The following is an 18448-nucleotide window of genomic DNA, read 5'->3' as shown; positions in this document are numbered from 1 at the left end:
GGCTACTCATTTCTTGATAGTACCAATATAATAATTCTAGGGTTAATTTCAATTTGATGTCCCTAAGTTATTGTTATTGTTTTATATTTTACCGTTCAAACTAATAACCGTTGAAGTGAGAATAAGGGAATGAGGGACAACAACTCATTGTTCATTAGAGTACCAATACAAAATATACAAGGAGTAATAAATATACAAATAAAAAATTATAGACAGAATTATGGATTTATCAATTTAAAATAAAAATTCATTGAGATACTTTTTAATATCAAAATTGTCACTGAAATATCATTTTAGTGAATGATTCTGTATAAATTTTGTTAAAAGGACAACATTTTCTATATTGCAAATGTCAATTTCTTCGCATGCCTATTGCTTCGGTGATTTACCTTCTCTGAAGAACTTCTATCTGAATTATAGAACATCAATTTACTTCTGCGGTCATATTTGACATTAGGTTTTTACTTTATGATGTAATGAAGTCGCAAGATGATGCAGCAAAGCCATGGGTTTTCTTGTTTTATAAGCCAGTTAAATACATATATACACAATTAGTAGTAGGAATTAGGGAAAGAAAAGTTAGATAACACATCGGTAAGATTTGAATTTAGATATCACATTTGGTAAGGGAGTTTTCCATTCACAAAACTAGCACCTTAATATTCAATTCGATAATAGGGCAAATTTTATTTTGCCTCATTATGCTTTTACTCATGTTGCATATGTTAATATACATTAAGTGAAAAAACCAAAATATTCTTGTACATAGTAATTTCATTGTCCAAACCATGAACATTTTCATCTTTTTATGAGAGGCAAAATTAATTTTAATCTCCTATACCTACTCTATGTATGATTTATCTCTCTGACATTTTAAAATAAACACATAATTTTCTTATGCCTTGACACATATTTTACAATCTCATGTTATTTATAGATTGAAGTCCATATTTTATCCAAGTTAGATAAAATATTTTATCCAAGTTCGATAACTAGCCAAGTTAAAGACTGGGAGATGAGCGGGAGGATAGCTACCGGTTTTCTGGTTGCTTCGTATCTTCATGTGACCCATCCTAATTGATCGTATTGTCACGCCTGACATGGAGTGAAGGGCACACTGCCGTGGAGTTTGAGGCTTGTGATCTACTGAAGTAGGGACTGGGGGATGTGATGATTGCTCTCATGATTTTGTTGGCTATATATTGGTTTGCTGCTGGGGGGCTATTTGTTTTTTCACTACAACTCCCTAGTACGTGGCTTATGGTTTCTGATCGTGCAAGCTTCATGCGACTTTGTTGGGATTTCTCATGAGATAGATTTTTTCCTCTGTTACGGCTTTGGTTAAGTGGCTTGGATGTCACGACTGTGAGGAGTGGGACGCTTATTGGATTCCACGTGGTTATCTGCAGCAAAGACTGAGGGCATGTGGGTTTGGTTATCATCTTTGTTTCGTCTTGAGGGTTGTTGTTTTGTGTTTGTGTCTGTTGTGTTTATAAGCTTGTGGTGTCTTTGTATCTTTGCCTATATATTCACCTCAAGTTTCCATCTATTATCTCTGATGGTAGGGGTTACTTGGGGGCAAATAGGATATATGGGCAGAGTTGGGTTTTTTTTTTTTTTGTATTTTCTATTGTTCTGGTGTACCCTTTCTTAGGGGTGTGTAGTGGTAGTTTAAGTTGGTTATTTCATTTTTTCTTTGTTGTTGGGTGTGCCTGGGGTATGCCCCTTGTAAACTTGTATAATTTGATTGTCTTTATTTTATGACTTACTTATCAAAAAAAAAAAAAACATGAGATTGTATGTTTATTTTTAAACAATGAGAGTGTGTAAACTACACATATACCAAACTATAAAGGATAAAGTAAAAACTGCCTTAGATAATATATGCTTACATTAAAACTATTCATTAAATCAACAATGCTATGTGTATAGAAAAATTAATGTCTAGTCCATATTAACCATACTCAAATTGAATCTGTAATAGATTTTTATGGGTATTTTCTTTCTTTTCACATTGTGTTCATTGGATTGAGCATTTGTCTGTGGGGGATCACCATGAAACCTCAAAGATTGAACTCTGTGTAATTGTATGATCAATTTGAATTAATCCTTTTCTGTCACACTACTGATTAAACAGGGTTCTTCTGGGTTGTATTGTAAGGTACTATTTCATCTATGTTCGTGGACTAGGATTTATCCTTTTGTTAGTAAATGTCACTGTCAAACATTGAAGATTGTTCTTAGTTTGGTAAATGAAACAATATAAAGGATTAAGGAAAATGTTTGGTAGTTCAAAATTTTGTGACTCAAATGACTCAAATCTGTCAAAACGACGTTATTTTACACTCATTTACACTCAAAACGACGTCGTTTTGAGTGATTTGAGTCATTTGAGTCACGAAATTTTGAGCTACCTAGTATTGTTGAAGAATTAAATACCCACCAATAAATGAAACTGAGAGACCGACTAGGCTTTCAAGAAGATTTAATTGGAAGTATTAATAATAATGCCTATGGTGTGGTCCAAATAAATAGTATTAATTAATATATAAGAGTGAACTTAAAGCTAACATTTTATGCTGTCCTAGTCCTAAGAGGACACCAACATGGCCTGCTTATGTTGCTATTCAATGCAATAAATAACTGAGTCGAATCTAGCTGAGCAGTGAGTTGCCCTTTTTTTTTCTTTTTTTTCTTCTTCTTCTTCTAATTTTAGCCTAAAATTTTAACAAGCTTTAAATAAGTTTGATTTATTTACCTTTTAAGTTTATCTCAAATGAGATTTTATTTAGTTAATCATGAGCTCAGCTCAACTATTTTGATTTTTTTTTTTTTTATATAGCTTATATAATCGAGTCAAGCTGAATTGTAAGTTGTTTAAGTTTAATTTGAAAACTTAATGAGATTCAAAATATATTTAAATTTGACTTGTTTATTTAACTTATATATTTATGTAGCTACTAGCTTCAGAGTTATGAGTTATGAGTTTTGAAGGTTTACGAGGGAACAATGCAAGGAACAAGATTTTTGTTTAATACAGATAGGTATAGGTGTAAGTTAAAAAAATTTTATTTAATACAAATAGATCTTGATTCAATTAATATATGAGAAACTCAAGTATATACACGAGTATAAAAGCTAGCTAACAAGCACATCAAAAGGAAATATACATATATACATATATATATATATATATATATTATGAGCAAAATATAGAAGAATGCTAGTAAATAAGTTTCATCCATAAAATAAGTAAATTTGTACTATTCACCAGAAAAAACAAAAAGTGAATTTGTATAAACACCAAAGGCTAAATTACATCGATAGTCCCTATCTCTCGTATAATTTTAGTCTTTGCACTTTTAATTAGCTCAATTTTGACTCTTAATTTTATATTTTGTGTCAATTTGGTCCAATTGATAACTTTATTAGCGTTTTTTATAAATAAAAAAAATATCACTAAATTGGTTGAATTTAACTCTTTGAGTTGAATAAATTTGTAATTTTTTCTTGAAAAATATGATACATGTCACTTATGGACATATTTTTCATTAAAAAAAGCTAGCAATTGTAAGTAATTAGATTAAATTGAGACAAAGTCATAAATTAAATGTCAAAATTGAGCAAGTTAAAATTATAAGAACCAAAATGACACAAAGATCAAAACACAAAAACTATCAACGTAATCTGCCCAACACCAAACATAAATATAAAAAAATATAAATTAATAAAATATATTTTTGATATGTTATTAAAAATAAATATTAATTTATATATCATTTGCTCACCAGCTTATTCGAGTAGAGCTTAAGTCTACTTGGATTGAGCTTGATTATTGAACGAGTAAAAAAATTTAGCTTTAATTTGTTTAGATAACAAACAAATCAAGTTTAAATCAATTCTAAAGAGTTTGGATTCTCTCAATTTGTCATCTCAATTTTAGAGAGTATTTGAGTTTAGTAAACTCATTTTGAAACCAATTCTGGTGATCCAAATAATTCACTTTTTTAGATTCATTAAGTAAAATATCATGCAAAAAATAAAGATAATTGAATCATATTTGTTTTAAAAAAATAGACGACAAATATAATTTCAAGTATAACTATCTATTTCTTATAATACAAATTTGATTCAAACATATAACTATTGGTGTCCGATCATTTTGATTTTTTACATGAATATTCTACTCAACGATTCATAAACTATAAACGATTTGATTTGGATAATCGAAACGGGACATGTGGTGCGCTCTATAGATCCCTCAAATTCTCTTATATTAAGATGTGATAAACATATGAAAAATTTATCCCAATTTATAACTAGTCAAACTTGTGTGGTTAATGAATAACTCGTATTAATTTGTAGCATATTTGGTGAGTAATGTTTGGACATTTTTATGTCCCTACAGACCATTTATTCTTAGTCTCCAATATGGTTGGTAATTGGTGACTATTAAATTGTTCTCCAAATAATTTTGTTTCACTCTATATTTTCGATACAATCGTGGTTGTTACTAATTTAGGATTTAGGCCATTTTTCATAAAAAAATAAAAAAATCAGAGATTATTTCCTAGCTTTGTGGCCAAGTTTTCAGACATTCAAATACAATTTTTAAAGAAAATAAAAAAATTATAGTATCTTTTTTTTTGGGATATAGAAAAATAAGTAATACTAGAGATTCTAACCTAAAATAAAAATATCTTATATTTTTAATATTTTTATACATATATAGGGAGACTAAAGTTTGGGAAGATCCAAAAAAGTCAAAAAGTCAAAAAGTTACTCAAAAAGCTAAAAAGTTAACACTATTCACCAAAAGTCAACAATTACGGCTGCACAACTCCCAATTCAAATTTTTCCCTACAAATCAATTTTTATAATTTTTTATTACACATTTTTCAATAAAAAGTCAAAAAGTTAACCCAAACATCCATATTTTCAACCTCAATTTTTTAGTCTAAAAAGACAAAAAGTGCACTTTTTTAGTCTTCCCAAACTTGACCTTACATTTTTTCTTTTTAAGGGGCATGCTACCAACTGGAGATAAAATCAAAATATCTTGAATTTTAATGTAATTTTTACATATTCTCAAATAATTTTACAAAATTCTATATACTTTATATATATATATACACACACTGAGACTAATTGCCCCGTTGACATTGAGCCATCATTGAAATTTTCTAGTCGCACTGAAATTGCATCTTAAAAAGAAGTGGTAAGAGGATCTCCAACTGTCCACTACTTTTTTTTGACTAAATTTGAATAAATTGTTTTTGATTTTCTCAATTTGATATGGGTTGTTCTAACGGTGCATCAAAAGGGAAGGGTCATCCGGTGGGTCGACCGGTAAGGCTAATTTTTTTTTTAAAACCTGTTTGAACCTTTTGACCTGTTTGAACCTACTTATTTTAAAGGGAACCGGTCGACCGGTTGGTCAACTGGCCGGACATCTGGCTAGTTGACCGGTTAGTCTCCCCAAATGGTAAAGTACAGTAAAATAGTGAAATCTGTAGCCTGTTCTTACTTTGATGAATTTTTTGTTCCATTCTCATTTTGATACTAATTTGCTGAAACCATTAGAGTTCCAAAAAGTGACTTTTTCACTAAATTTCAAATCTGATGGAAGGTTTGATGAACCATTGGAGATGGCCTAAGTGAAACAATTATGTGATTAACAATTGTTCCAAAAACACTCATAGGCCCCATTTTGATAATTAAATCATTTATTTTATATATTATTAGCAAAAAAAATTAAGTTGATCCAATAAAAATAAATATAACTTTTTTTATATATATTATATTTGTCTCTGAATAAGTGGACGATAAATGTATTTTTAAAAAAAGATCATCCACTTTTTTGAAAACAAATGTGATGAAAAAAATGTTATAGTTATCGGATTAACTTAAATTTTTTCATAAAAATACACACTGAAAGTCATATAAAATGAACGATTTTTAAATTATCGAAACAAAGCCCTTAACGATCCTCTTAAACCCCCAAAAAATATCTCAAATTCAAATTTAAACTTCACTCAAACCCAACTTCTAATGAATTTTGTCCTAAAGGAGTGACTTCTAAAGTTTTGGCTTGTTTATGCTTTGAAGACAGCTCCAGCAGGACCACAACTCATCAAGTTGTTCAACTTATGGATATTACTGCAAATGCTCTTTGGTATTATCTTAATTTTTAACTTTCAGCCCAAAATTACAACCAATGATTTTTAACTAGAATAATAAAGTTTTGTGTATTATTTGACGTAATCTTACACTTACGAGATTTTTAGGTTGTATTTGGTATGAAGTTCTAATCATGACTTACACTGAAATTTGAGTGTAATGTTTGGATACAACTTTTAAAAATTAATTTCACACTCACTTTTAAAAACTCGTTCCAAACGTGGTTTTCAATTTTAAAATTTTGCTTACCTGGACGTTTGGCCGGTTGACCAAAATAGTGCTATTTTTTTTTTTTAAAGGACAATTGGCACATTTTATTTTTTATATTTTAAATAAAAAAGATTTTTGAAATTTTATAAAAAAAAAATTATGAGTTTTGAATAGAATTTTAGATTATGTGTTTGGTTATGAATTGTAAGTTTTTGAATCAAATATCATATGTCACATCAAAAATTTCAAACTCAATTCAAAACTCATAAGAGCATCTCCAATGGTGAACCAAAATTTTTACCAAATTTGAGTAAAAAAATGACTATTTTCTCAATCTGATATAGAATGCTCTAATGATTGATTTTCATCAAATCTGCTCCAGGGACAACTGGTTGGTCGACCGGTAGGCAATTTTTTTTTTTTGAATTGTTTGAACTTCCCTATTTGAACTGTTTGAACCTTTTAGTGGTCGATCGGTAAGGCAAAAATTTTTTTTTTTTGAATTGTTTGAACCAACCCATTTGAACTGTTTGAATCTTTTAGTGGTCGACTGGTTGGTCAACCAGCTGGTTGACCGGTTCCTCTTCTCCAACGGTCACAAATAGTAATTTGCTGAAATCTGCAACTTATTCTCAGTTTGATAATTTTTTTGTTGAATTCTCATTTTGATATCAAGTTGGTGAAACGGTTGGAGCACCAAAAAGTGCTTTTTTCACCAAAATTTCAATTTGATGCCAAGTTTAGTTCACCGTTAGAGATAGTCTAACCAAACCAATTTCTAACACTCAAATCATAATTTCAAAACTCATAAATTCAAAATATAACTTTATTATCAAATCATAATTCTAAAATTCTACTAAATGCTACTTTATATTTTATTTGTTAACTAAATAGCGGTAAAGCATGACACCATTAATATATATATTCAATATAGTACTCACAATAAAGCCGACACATAAACTGATATATATATATATATCAACAATGATTCATCTCACTAAAAACATCACCACTAATAGCACTAATACATTAAAAAAGTAAAAAAAAAAAAAAAACACAACTCCAAGACCAAAACATCACATCATTAATAGCGGGACCCATTGCCACCTAATTAGTGGGAGCACTAATTAGTGCTCCCAAGCATTTTTCATATACATATATATATATATATATATTGAGTTGGCTTGAGCACTTGGGATTGTTTATTTAGACGGATTGGATAAGGAAAAAATATAATTCACCGAATTGTTATTTTTTTGATATATTATTTTTGGATTATTTAGTTGGATTGGATTTATATATTTATGTTTGTTCAATTATGGAATTAGATATCTGAATTGGATTATTTTATTGAATCCTATATTGGTTTGGAATATTATGGAAAAAGATAAACGCTCAAAAGTTTATTGTCCTTTTAAATTATTTATTAAATAATAGGAATATTAAATATGAATTATAAATTTTATTTAATTTTTTTGCTAGAACTTTTAAAAAATTAAATAAATAGAATATTAATAAAAATTACATAAATTTATTTTAGTTTGTAGTTGAGAGTTTAAAATTTTATTTTACTTTACTAAGTATAATTAATACCATATGATTGTTAAAATAAATAATTTGATAAATTATAAATATTTTAATAAATAAAATTTATTAAGTATAAATAATTTATTAAATAAAATTATAAAATATAAATAATTTAATAAATAAATTTTATTTTTAAAAAGATATTAAATAGTAAATGGTCAAAAATGTAATTTCACTATTTAATTCCATGGGATGAGTTATCTTATGGATTGTGTCTACCCCAATGAGATATAACAATCCGATGGATTTGGGATTCATAGTTTCAATGGACTATTAGTCTAGTACAAAAATTTTAAACCAAACAACAGACTATTAGTTCGGATGGACTATTAGTCCTATCCCGTGCGTAAATCCTTCCAAACAAACACCACCTTAAGGGATTGTGAAATTCATTATGATTTTGTTTCGATAATTCAAATCTTTCATTTTGTAGGACCTACTGTATATATTATTTTATGGTATTAATCTTTAAAAAAAAAATGTATGGTCTATTTTAAAAAATATACTTATCGTTCATTCTTTTTAGAGACAAATACGATAAAATAAAAATATTATGATTATTGGAGCGACTTAATTTTTTTGGTGGATGATATACATTGATAACCTTACAAAATGAATAATTCAAATTATCGAAACAAAATTCGTAATGAATTGCATGAACCTCTCAAATTATCTCAAAATTCTTATTTGAAGTTGAAAAATTCCCACTCATATAGTTTTAGAGAAAGTTTGTGTGTGCTAATTGAGCACCATCAATTCACTCACTATGACATAGAATGTACCATGTGAAACAGCTAGACCCACACTACTCATCTCTCCTCTATCTCGCTGTATTCTCTATTTTCCGCTTCATTAGACCATCTCCAACGGTTCATCAAACCCAGCATCAAATTTAAAATTTGGTGAAAAGGTTACTGTTTGATGCTCCAACGGTTGCACCAAATCGATATCAAAATGAGATTTCACCAAACATTCCATCAAACTGAGAACAGGCGAAGCATTTCACCAAATCACTGTTACTGACCGTTGGGGTGATACCAACTGGTCGACCAGCCGGTTGACCAACCGGTCAACCAGTAAAAGATTCAAACAATTCAAAAACAATTCAAAAAAAAAAAAATTTCCCTAACCGGTCAACCGGCCGGTCGACCACCCGGTCGTCCCGAAAAAAGTTCAGAAAGTTCAACAAAAACGGTTCAGACAATTAAAAAAAAAAAAAATTTCTTCTCACCGGTCGACCGGCCGGTTGATCACCCGGTTGTCCCGGGACAGATTTGGTGAAAGGTGAACCGTTGGAGCATCTGGTACCAGATTTGGTGAAATGAGTCATTTTTTACTCAGATTTGATGAAAAATCTGATTCACCGTTGGAAATGCTTTTAGTGATCAAAATAGGGATAGTATATTTGTGAGATGTAACATAGTTGATATTTTCATGCACAAGTTATGTAGACATCTTTTTTCTTTTTGGGCGTAAATTATATTTTGCCCCTTTTATGTTCAGTCACTTTTTCACTTTAGTCCTCTAAATTTGTTTTTTTTTTTTTTTTCATTTTGGCCCTTCATGTTTAGTTTTTTTCACTTTACTCCTAAAGCTAATTTCTGTTAAAAGTTAGACAAAAATGACACATTGATAATTATGTGGCATAAAAATATTTTATTATATATGATTCACACATTTAACGTAAATTTAAACTCTAATAAAATACTATATTTTTATTGTGCATTTTCTATCTAATTTTGAACAAAAGTTAGCTTTAAGAGTAAAGTGAAAAAAAAACTTGAAATATAAATGATCAAAGTGGGAAAAAATAAACTTGAAGGACCAAAGTAAAAAAGTGGCCAAAGATAAAAAGGGGAAAAAGTGTAATTTGCCCTTGTTTTTATTTAATGCTCCATCAATACATTAAGAAAGATACTTTGAAGCTCTAATTCTTGAGTTCTAAACCTAGCTCTAATGAGCTAATAGTGGGTCCCACCCACTATGATGTGATGTTTTGGTCTTAGTTTATTTATTTGTTTGTTTTTTTTTCCTTGACATGTCATTAGAGTACCAAATTAGTACTCTGAATCATTGTTGATACATTAATGTAAGATATTAAGAAAGAGGTATTTGATAAAACTGAAAACTAAAAATTAAAGACTGAAAATTACCTATTGAAAACTGAATGTTGAATTTTTCAAGTTGGAAAGTTATTTGATAAAAATTTAAGTGCTGGATTAAAAATAAGTTGTTCAATAGGTATAATATCAAATTTGAAATTTACTATTTTCAAATTGTATATTTTAATTTTTTTATTGTGATGGTGGCGATGATGGTATGATAGTGATGGTGGTTGTAATGGTGGTGGTGGTGGTGGTGGTAGTGACATGGTGGTAGTGGTGGCGGTGGCGGTGGCGGTAATGTTGATGGTGGTATTGTTGATACATTAATGTAAGATATTAAGAAAGAGATATTTGATAAAACTGAAAACTAAAAATTAAAGACTAAAAATTACGTATTGAAAACTGAATGTTGAATTTTTCGAGTTGAAAAGTTATTTGATAAAAATTTAAGTGCTGGATTAAAAATAAGTTGTTCAATACGTATAATATCAAATTTGAAATTCACTATTTTGAAATTGTATATTTTAATTTTTTTATTGTGACGGTGGCGATGATGGTATGATAGTGATGGTGGTTGTAATGGTGGTGGTGGTGGTGGCGGCAGTGGTGGCGGTAGTGTTGATGGTGGTACTTTAACAATGGTGATGAACGTGGTGGTAGTAGTAGTGGCGGCGGCATGATGGCGGTAGTGTAGTGGCAACGATGGCGATGGTAATGGTGACAGTGGCGTGGTGGTGGTGGTGGTAGTGGTAATAGTGGTGGTGGAGGTGGTGATGAGTTTATAATAGTGTATATCAATACTTATATTTAGTATTTATAAATTCAATCAAAATTAAGTAAGTTTCATATGATTTAATTTTTTTAAAAATTTTAACCTATATTTTAAAAAGCATTTAAAATTTTAAGTGATATTAATTATAATTATCAAACGAGTTTAATTGATTACATTCAATTTTAAGTGCTAAATCAAATTATTAAACACCCCATAAATCATTGATGTGGGGTGATCGGACTAGAGGGTATTGTTGGGCTCATGAGAACCCATCACGGATCCCGTTTTGATAATCTGAACCCTTTAATGTGTAGAACTCAATGAGTATTATATTCCTGTAAAAAATCACATTGATCGGATATCAATAGCTACGTGATCAAAATAGTTTTGTATAAAAAAAAATGGACGGTGAAAAAATAAATGGTTGACAAAAATCCGATCCGATGAAATAGCTATCAATATCTGATCAACATGATTTTTTACAAGGATATAGTATTTGACAAATTCTACACATTAAACGGTTCAGATTATTAAAACAGGATTCGTAATGGGCTCTCACAGGTTCAATAACACCCTCTAATTTGATCACAGACGGGTTCTACACATTAAACAGTTTGGATTATCAAAATAAGATCCGTAATGGACTCCTCTAGGTCCAATAACACCCTCTAATTCGATAACGGATGAGAGAGAAGCCAATCCCAATGATGTGATATCCAAAAAAATCTTGCTCCATAATCACATAGCATTATGGTTTGGCAGTTCCACCATAATTGTTGAGATTATTATTACTTCCTTCAAACGCCCAACAAAATATATATATATATATATATGAAAACAAAAAACAATCACTTTGCTTAGTTTATTTTCAGAATTTTTTTAAAATAAAAATTAAGTTAATAAAAAAGAAAAGTGAGAGAGAATGTCCTAACTAATACACAAGAAATAAGATTTACACGTAGGTAAAGATATTCAAACTATTAAGCTTTCCTAATGAGGTGCAGAATTTTTAGCTAATCAAACTAATCCCGTTGTTCCCTGATGCCATTCTTTAAATGGGGCATTTGTATGGTTTTATTGTAGAAGGGGTTAAAATATATGATAGAAAAAAGATGACATATTCTAATAATTAAGGAGGTCTTAATGTAATTAATCTAAAATATATTTTTAAATTTTAAAAAAATATTTTTTATCTCAAAAAAAGAAAATTATATAAAAATAATGAGCTTTTCTTTATTCTTCATTTTATTCACCAAATTAAACTCACTTTTTTGAAAATAAAAAGGAAAAATATATTTTTAAAAACAAAACCAATCAAGGTAAATGAGTTTAGGGATGCAGATCTAACAACAAAACTAATTACAATAAATAATTGGGCAAATTACATATACACCCCTCCAGGTTTGGTTAAATTACAGATACCCCCTGAGGTTTCGGAAATTACATCCCGCCCCCTGAGGTTTGTATTTTCATAACAATTTACCCCCTGAGGTTTATATTTCATAACAAATTACCCCCTAATTTCTTATGCAAATATAGCATTCAGGGGGGAATTCGTAATTTCTCAAACCTCAAGGGGGTATCTGTAATTTTGTCAAACCTGGAGGGGTGTATATGTAATTTGCCCTAAATAATTTTAGTCATACACATCTCACGGTAAGGCATATCATTTCAATAATAATAATAATAATAATTAATTTTCTTTAGATTATTTCACTTATATTTTTTATAATTGATTATATATCTGTGGAGTTTTTGTCTTATTATTTTATTTTAAGGATGAAATTTGCAAGTGATAAAGCTGCTTGTTGGGATTGCTAGGGAGAAGCTCCTCCATCCCTTCATATTTTTTCATACCTTTTTTTATAGGTCTATATTTAAAATTGTACCAATAAACTTATGCACTTTTTGGGATGATCTAAATAAGTGTATTTTTTTTTTACGAAAAGATGTGCAGAAAAGTAGAGAGGTGATGTAATGGAAAAAAGATAAAAAGATAAATTATTTTGTGTATGCCAAACTTGGCCTTAATCATTTACTTCTTGAGTTCTACAATAAAGTTTATTTATGCAAAAAATTAATTTCATCATACACATCTATAAAATATATGAACAAATCGTATTTTATTTTATAAATGAGTGGCAAATATGATTGTAAACTTAAACCATTCATTTTATAAATTAAAATATAATATTGTACAAGCATGAAATAATTATTCTCGTATGATCCTGCTGATCAAGCTTGCGCTCCTCGAAACATCGTTGCTTTGCCACCTGAAAATACAAACGTGAGCTAACCGGCGGGTGTGTACCGGAAATCCCTCCGATGCCTAAGTCAGCACAATAAACAATAGACACAAAAGCTCTTTGAATTCAAGAATCAAAGTTGTGTTACCTCTCCATAGGCGATGTTGTGAGCTTTTGTAGGTTCCGTCTGACACAATCCTAGTAGGACTCTTATTCCTCCACGTAGAGTCCTCCTAGGGATCACACTCCTCAAAGATAATGTTTATCCTTCAACACCCCCCTCACTGCTTAAACCAAGTGAGATGATTATACCTCGGTCGTATGACAAAACGACCGAGCTAAAACAGCCATGCTAAACTGGCAGAATTGACCGAGTTCTGACTAGCTCGGCTCTTTCTTTTACAACTTTTACCTCGATTTCACCTCTTGAGTCCACGCTATCCACAGCATGCTTGGACCGAGCGATCCAATAGCAAGGTTTTGAGTAAAAGCCCAAAATACCCCGGTCCTTAGTGGTATGACCGAGCTAACTGCTACCACTCAGACCGTAGTGACTGAGCTAACTACAAAGCTCTTTCTGGACCGGGCTAACTACTTAGCTTTTTTACTCAGCCCTTTTTACTGTGGCCCACAGAACGGCCCATCACCCAGCTCGGCTCAATTTACATATAAATTACCCTCTCAAATATGTTTCAGTATTTATAATTGTTTGATGACATTGATTTTTTGTATGAATAACATTTACTGCAAAACTTGGAGGTAATTAGTTTGAATAATCAATTTAAGTCGAAGTTGGAGCCCACACGACACCCTGCTATGATGCCCTGTTTAAGGTTTTGTTTGATTTTATTTTGATGATTCGAACCGTTCATATTATAGAGTTTATTGAGTATATCATCAATATAAAAAATAAAATTTCACAAAAAAATAAATTTAATTGAACATGTGTAGGCCAGCGATCGGGCCATAATTATTTTTAAAAATTATCAAAATTGTGCTAACTATTTTTTTTTTTAAAACCTAATTGTGGCCTTATTATGAGTTACATATTTTTAATTAACTTAATTTTTTTCATAAATAATATATTCAACGAATTTTACAATATAAAATGTTCAAATTATTTAAATAAATTTAGAAAACACCTTCACAAACTCACAATGGTGTTTTGGGAAGTTGGTAAAAAGCTGGCTTTTGACTTTTTACCAAGCTTTTTAGCTTTTTGGAAAATGATTTGAAAAGTTGGTAAAAAGCTGGCTTTTGACTTTTTAATTTAATCTTTGTTTATGGTGTCAAATCAAATTAAAATGACCAAAATACCCTTACTCAACATAAGAAATTTATTTTTTTATTTTTTTGTCATAGGCCCCAATTTATAATTTCATACTTGCATTTTTATAACTTTCCAAATCAATTTTGTTGCATTTTTGGCCACTTACGTTTTTGGACCTTGGATAAAAAACGCGACTTTTTTCGAAAGTTCCCAAAACGGCACTTAAGGCCTTGTTTGGTATATACTAAAAAAGTCAAAAAAATCACTATTCTATTTAAGTCACATCATTTTATTTACTAAGTCATATCACATTTCTACCATATTTCATAAAAACTTAAAAAACACATTTATATAGAACATTCCATACAATCGGTAAGTTTTGCCAGTATCCCCGATTTCACAAAAGAAATATGAAGAGGTTTTAAGAGAGAGGTATGAAGGGTACACGAATCTAAAAAAAATCTAATTTGATGTGATCATAGATATATCTATAAAAAAAAACAAAGATAAAAACGTATCAGAAATGCAGATGTTGATATATGACACGAATTTTGTTCCCCTCCTGTTGAAGTTGCCACACTACACCCCACGTGGTGCCTAAATAAATATTATTGATTCGACTCGTATTTCTTTATCTTTATTAATAAATAAATTGCTTTTGTTTAGGTGCAACTCTGCAATCTCACTTTATTTTTATTGGGCCTCTGTTTTGATGCCCATAAAGTTTGGTATGATGTGCTTTTTTTTTTCTTTCTATTTTTTATTATTTTAAAAAATATGATGTATTATGATAACATATAAGAAATTTTACAAAAAATATATATCATAAGCATTATTCAATTTTAATATTTAAATTTTAAAAAATAAATATGAGTCATTAATCATAATCATATTAGATTATATAACTAAAATTATTTTAGACATTACCAAAGACCATTTTAATAATAAGTAAATAATAGCAAGTCATAACTAAAATTACTCTAAAACAAGTAATTATCGTAAAAGATCGTAACTAATTTTATTTTAACAATTATTGGACCCATTATCAAAATGGACCAAAATGACTAATAACTAAAATTACAATAATTCCTAATCAAAACATTAAGGCCTATTTTGAAAAGTGGGTTAAAAGTCATTTCTTAATTTTTAACTCACTTCCTTTCTTATAAAAAAAGTCAAAAAGTTAAAAAAAAAATCAAAAAATTAATTTTTAACTATCTTTTCAAAACACTCCTAATTAAAATATATCATAATTTTCATATAATATGCACCAAAATGGGAGCGTGTATTATAGTATGACTCTAAAATATAACATGTTAAATGGAAAAAATCACAATGAAAAGCAAATTGCGAAAGTAATGTGAACAAAGGTTACCCTTCGGGTAATTTTACCACCATATTAGAATTTAGAACAGCATAACACTTTTTGTTGTTGTTATAGAAAATTAATTATTTAAAAAAGAAAAATATTATAAGTTTTAAATTTTTTATTAAATAAATGATCAAATGTTTTATATAGATGTAGGGTTCACAAAATTATGAACCTCACATTTAATCATTTATTTGGTAAAAAATTTATTATCCCTGACATTATCCTAAAAAAATTAAATTAAACTAGAACATTAAAGTCTAATAACGCAGAGCTAAAAAACCAACAACTATAAAGTCCAACAATCATATAACCTTATAATGAGGGAGAGTAATCAATCTTTATCGGTGGTAAAGATTGACTTTCTAAAATATGCAGAAGTAACCAGTTGAGAATTGCAAAACACTTTTACAAAGAAGAAAGTTGCAAAACTTTATGTGCATGAAAATTCCCGTAGATGTAGCTAACATGACGTCAAATACAGGGTTCTCCTTCTAAGGAAGAATATAATGTTCATTTTGAAGGGGCATGGATGCTCTATGACTAAAATATGAGGTACATTTATTTATTACAAAGGGTAGCATTACTTAATTGGCAATTATAACATGGGCCTGTTGTAATTATTTTCAAAATAAAAGTCAATAATAAAAAAATGGAAACCAAAATACTTCTCACTAAATTTTAAGATAATCAACTCTTCAACTATTATTTAAATTAGATCCCGGGCAATTGACTACCGTCATAGTGTTTTAATGTCTTACATTTGGTTTTTTTAGGAATAAAACATTTTTCTTGTCAATAACATTTTCTTTTTTACTGATGTTATTATTTTTTTAAACTTGTTTTGTGAAAAATGTTTATATATGTTCAGAGCATACACCTAAAAATGATGGAATTTGTGGTGATAAGGGTCGTGGTAGTAGTGACAATGACTATAATAATAAGATGATATGTTAGTTGTAGTAGCGATAGTAGGTGACGGTGGTAATATTACAACAACGATTGTAGTGATTTTCCATTAGTTAAAAAAGTCAGATCTCACATCAACTCTTTCACTCATAAAAAAATAACCTTGTAGTAACTTCTTAAACTCTTAAAAAAGCCGAAAAACTAAAAATCACAAAAAATCAACCCTAAACGACCGCTAAATCAACTCATTTTAAAAAAAAATTTCATTAACTTTTTTTATATTGTTTTTGGCCATAAATTGATAAATATATATCTGTATAGCTTTTTAAACTCTTAAACAAGCCAAAAAACTAAAAATTATAAAAAATCAACCCTAAGCAACCGCTAAATCAACTCATTTTAAAACTTTTTTTCATTAACTTTTTTTGTATTATTTTTGGCCATAAATTGATAAATATATATCTGTATAACTTTTTAAACTCCTAAAAAAGCCAAAAAACTAAAAATCACAAAAAATCAACCCTAAACGATTGCTAAATCAACTCATTTTAAAACCTTTTTTCATTAACTTTTTTAATATTATTTTTGGCCATAAATTGATAAATATATATATCTGTATAGAAAACAATTTTTAACTACCAATAGGTCATAATAATTGGACTTAATTTTCATAAAGTTTTATTGAAAATAAGTCTTAGAATAATTGTCACTAAAAATAATTTTTTGTGATTTTTTTTATATATGTCGCTAAAAATTGACAATTAGTGACTTTTTTTTTGATAACAAATTTTTTAAATTATTGTTGGAAGTTGAAAATTAGTAATTTTTTTTTTTGTGACGATTTTTTTAAATTGTTGTTAAAACTTATAATTGTGACTTTTTTGTGCCAAAATTTTTAAACTATCACTGAAAAATAAAAATTAGGAAATTGTTTTAATAGTGTATGATGAAAAATGCCATTAATTATTATAGGACCTATTAGATAATAAATTTACTTAATTAGACCTACATATAAGTCCCCCAATAATTTGAATCATACAATCATACAATAGCATAGTTCCGTGTATGACTTGTACTATTCACATGACTAAACAAATATAGGATATAAATTCAGTCCAATCAAATAGTTCGGAGACAATGTATCCCAAGACTAATAGTCCGGTGGATTACAATCTCTCTTTATCCAGTCCATCTAAACAAACATACCCTAACATCCCATGTTTCCTACGCTATGATACTTGTACTTGGTTTGAATGCTTCAACATTGAGATTCAATGCTCTTTTTTTTTTTCTTCTTTTTTTCAATCTTGTGCAACATATTCTATTTTGAAAACATTGTCAAGACAGAGTAGTCTTAGTGGGCAAGAAGTAAATAGCAATCATAGTACAAGTTTGTTGCACCAACTAAAAAAATTACTAGGTCAAACAAACATTTTGTTTTAATCTACTTTGAAAAAAAATTGTGCCTATATGTAATTAGTTGTCTTTTAATTGTTACAATTTTTTCTGATTTTGTTATAGTGCCCTGTATCTATTAGCGAGTTAGGTACGATAAATCTAAATGTGCTTATCTATCTATCTATCTATATATATGGGAGATACTAAAAGGACATAATGGTTATTATCATGTAGTTTGAAAAAAAGACTGAGATATGTCTATAAACACAGAGGTATAAAAAGTCAATAATCATAATATCAATTGCCATGCCCCGTGTCTATAAGTGAGACTTGCATCATGTTCTTTGTCACGAAATCATATGGGAGTTTTCCTTTACTGTTCTCACATCTATCTATTTGTCC

Source organism: Camellia sinensis, chromosome 4, assembly GCF_055761805.1.
Source record: "Camellia sinensis isolate YWXY chromosome 4, ASM5576180v1, whole genome shotgun sequence".
In the NCBI taxonomy this organism is placed as follows: Eukaryota; Viridiplantae; Streptophyta; class Magnoliopsida; order Ericales; family Theaceae; genus Camellia; species Camellia sinensis.
This window is presented reverse-complemented; position numbering follows the sequence as displayed.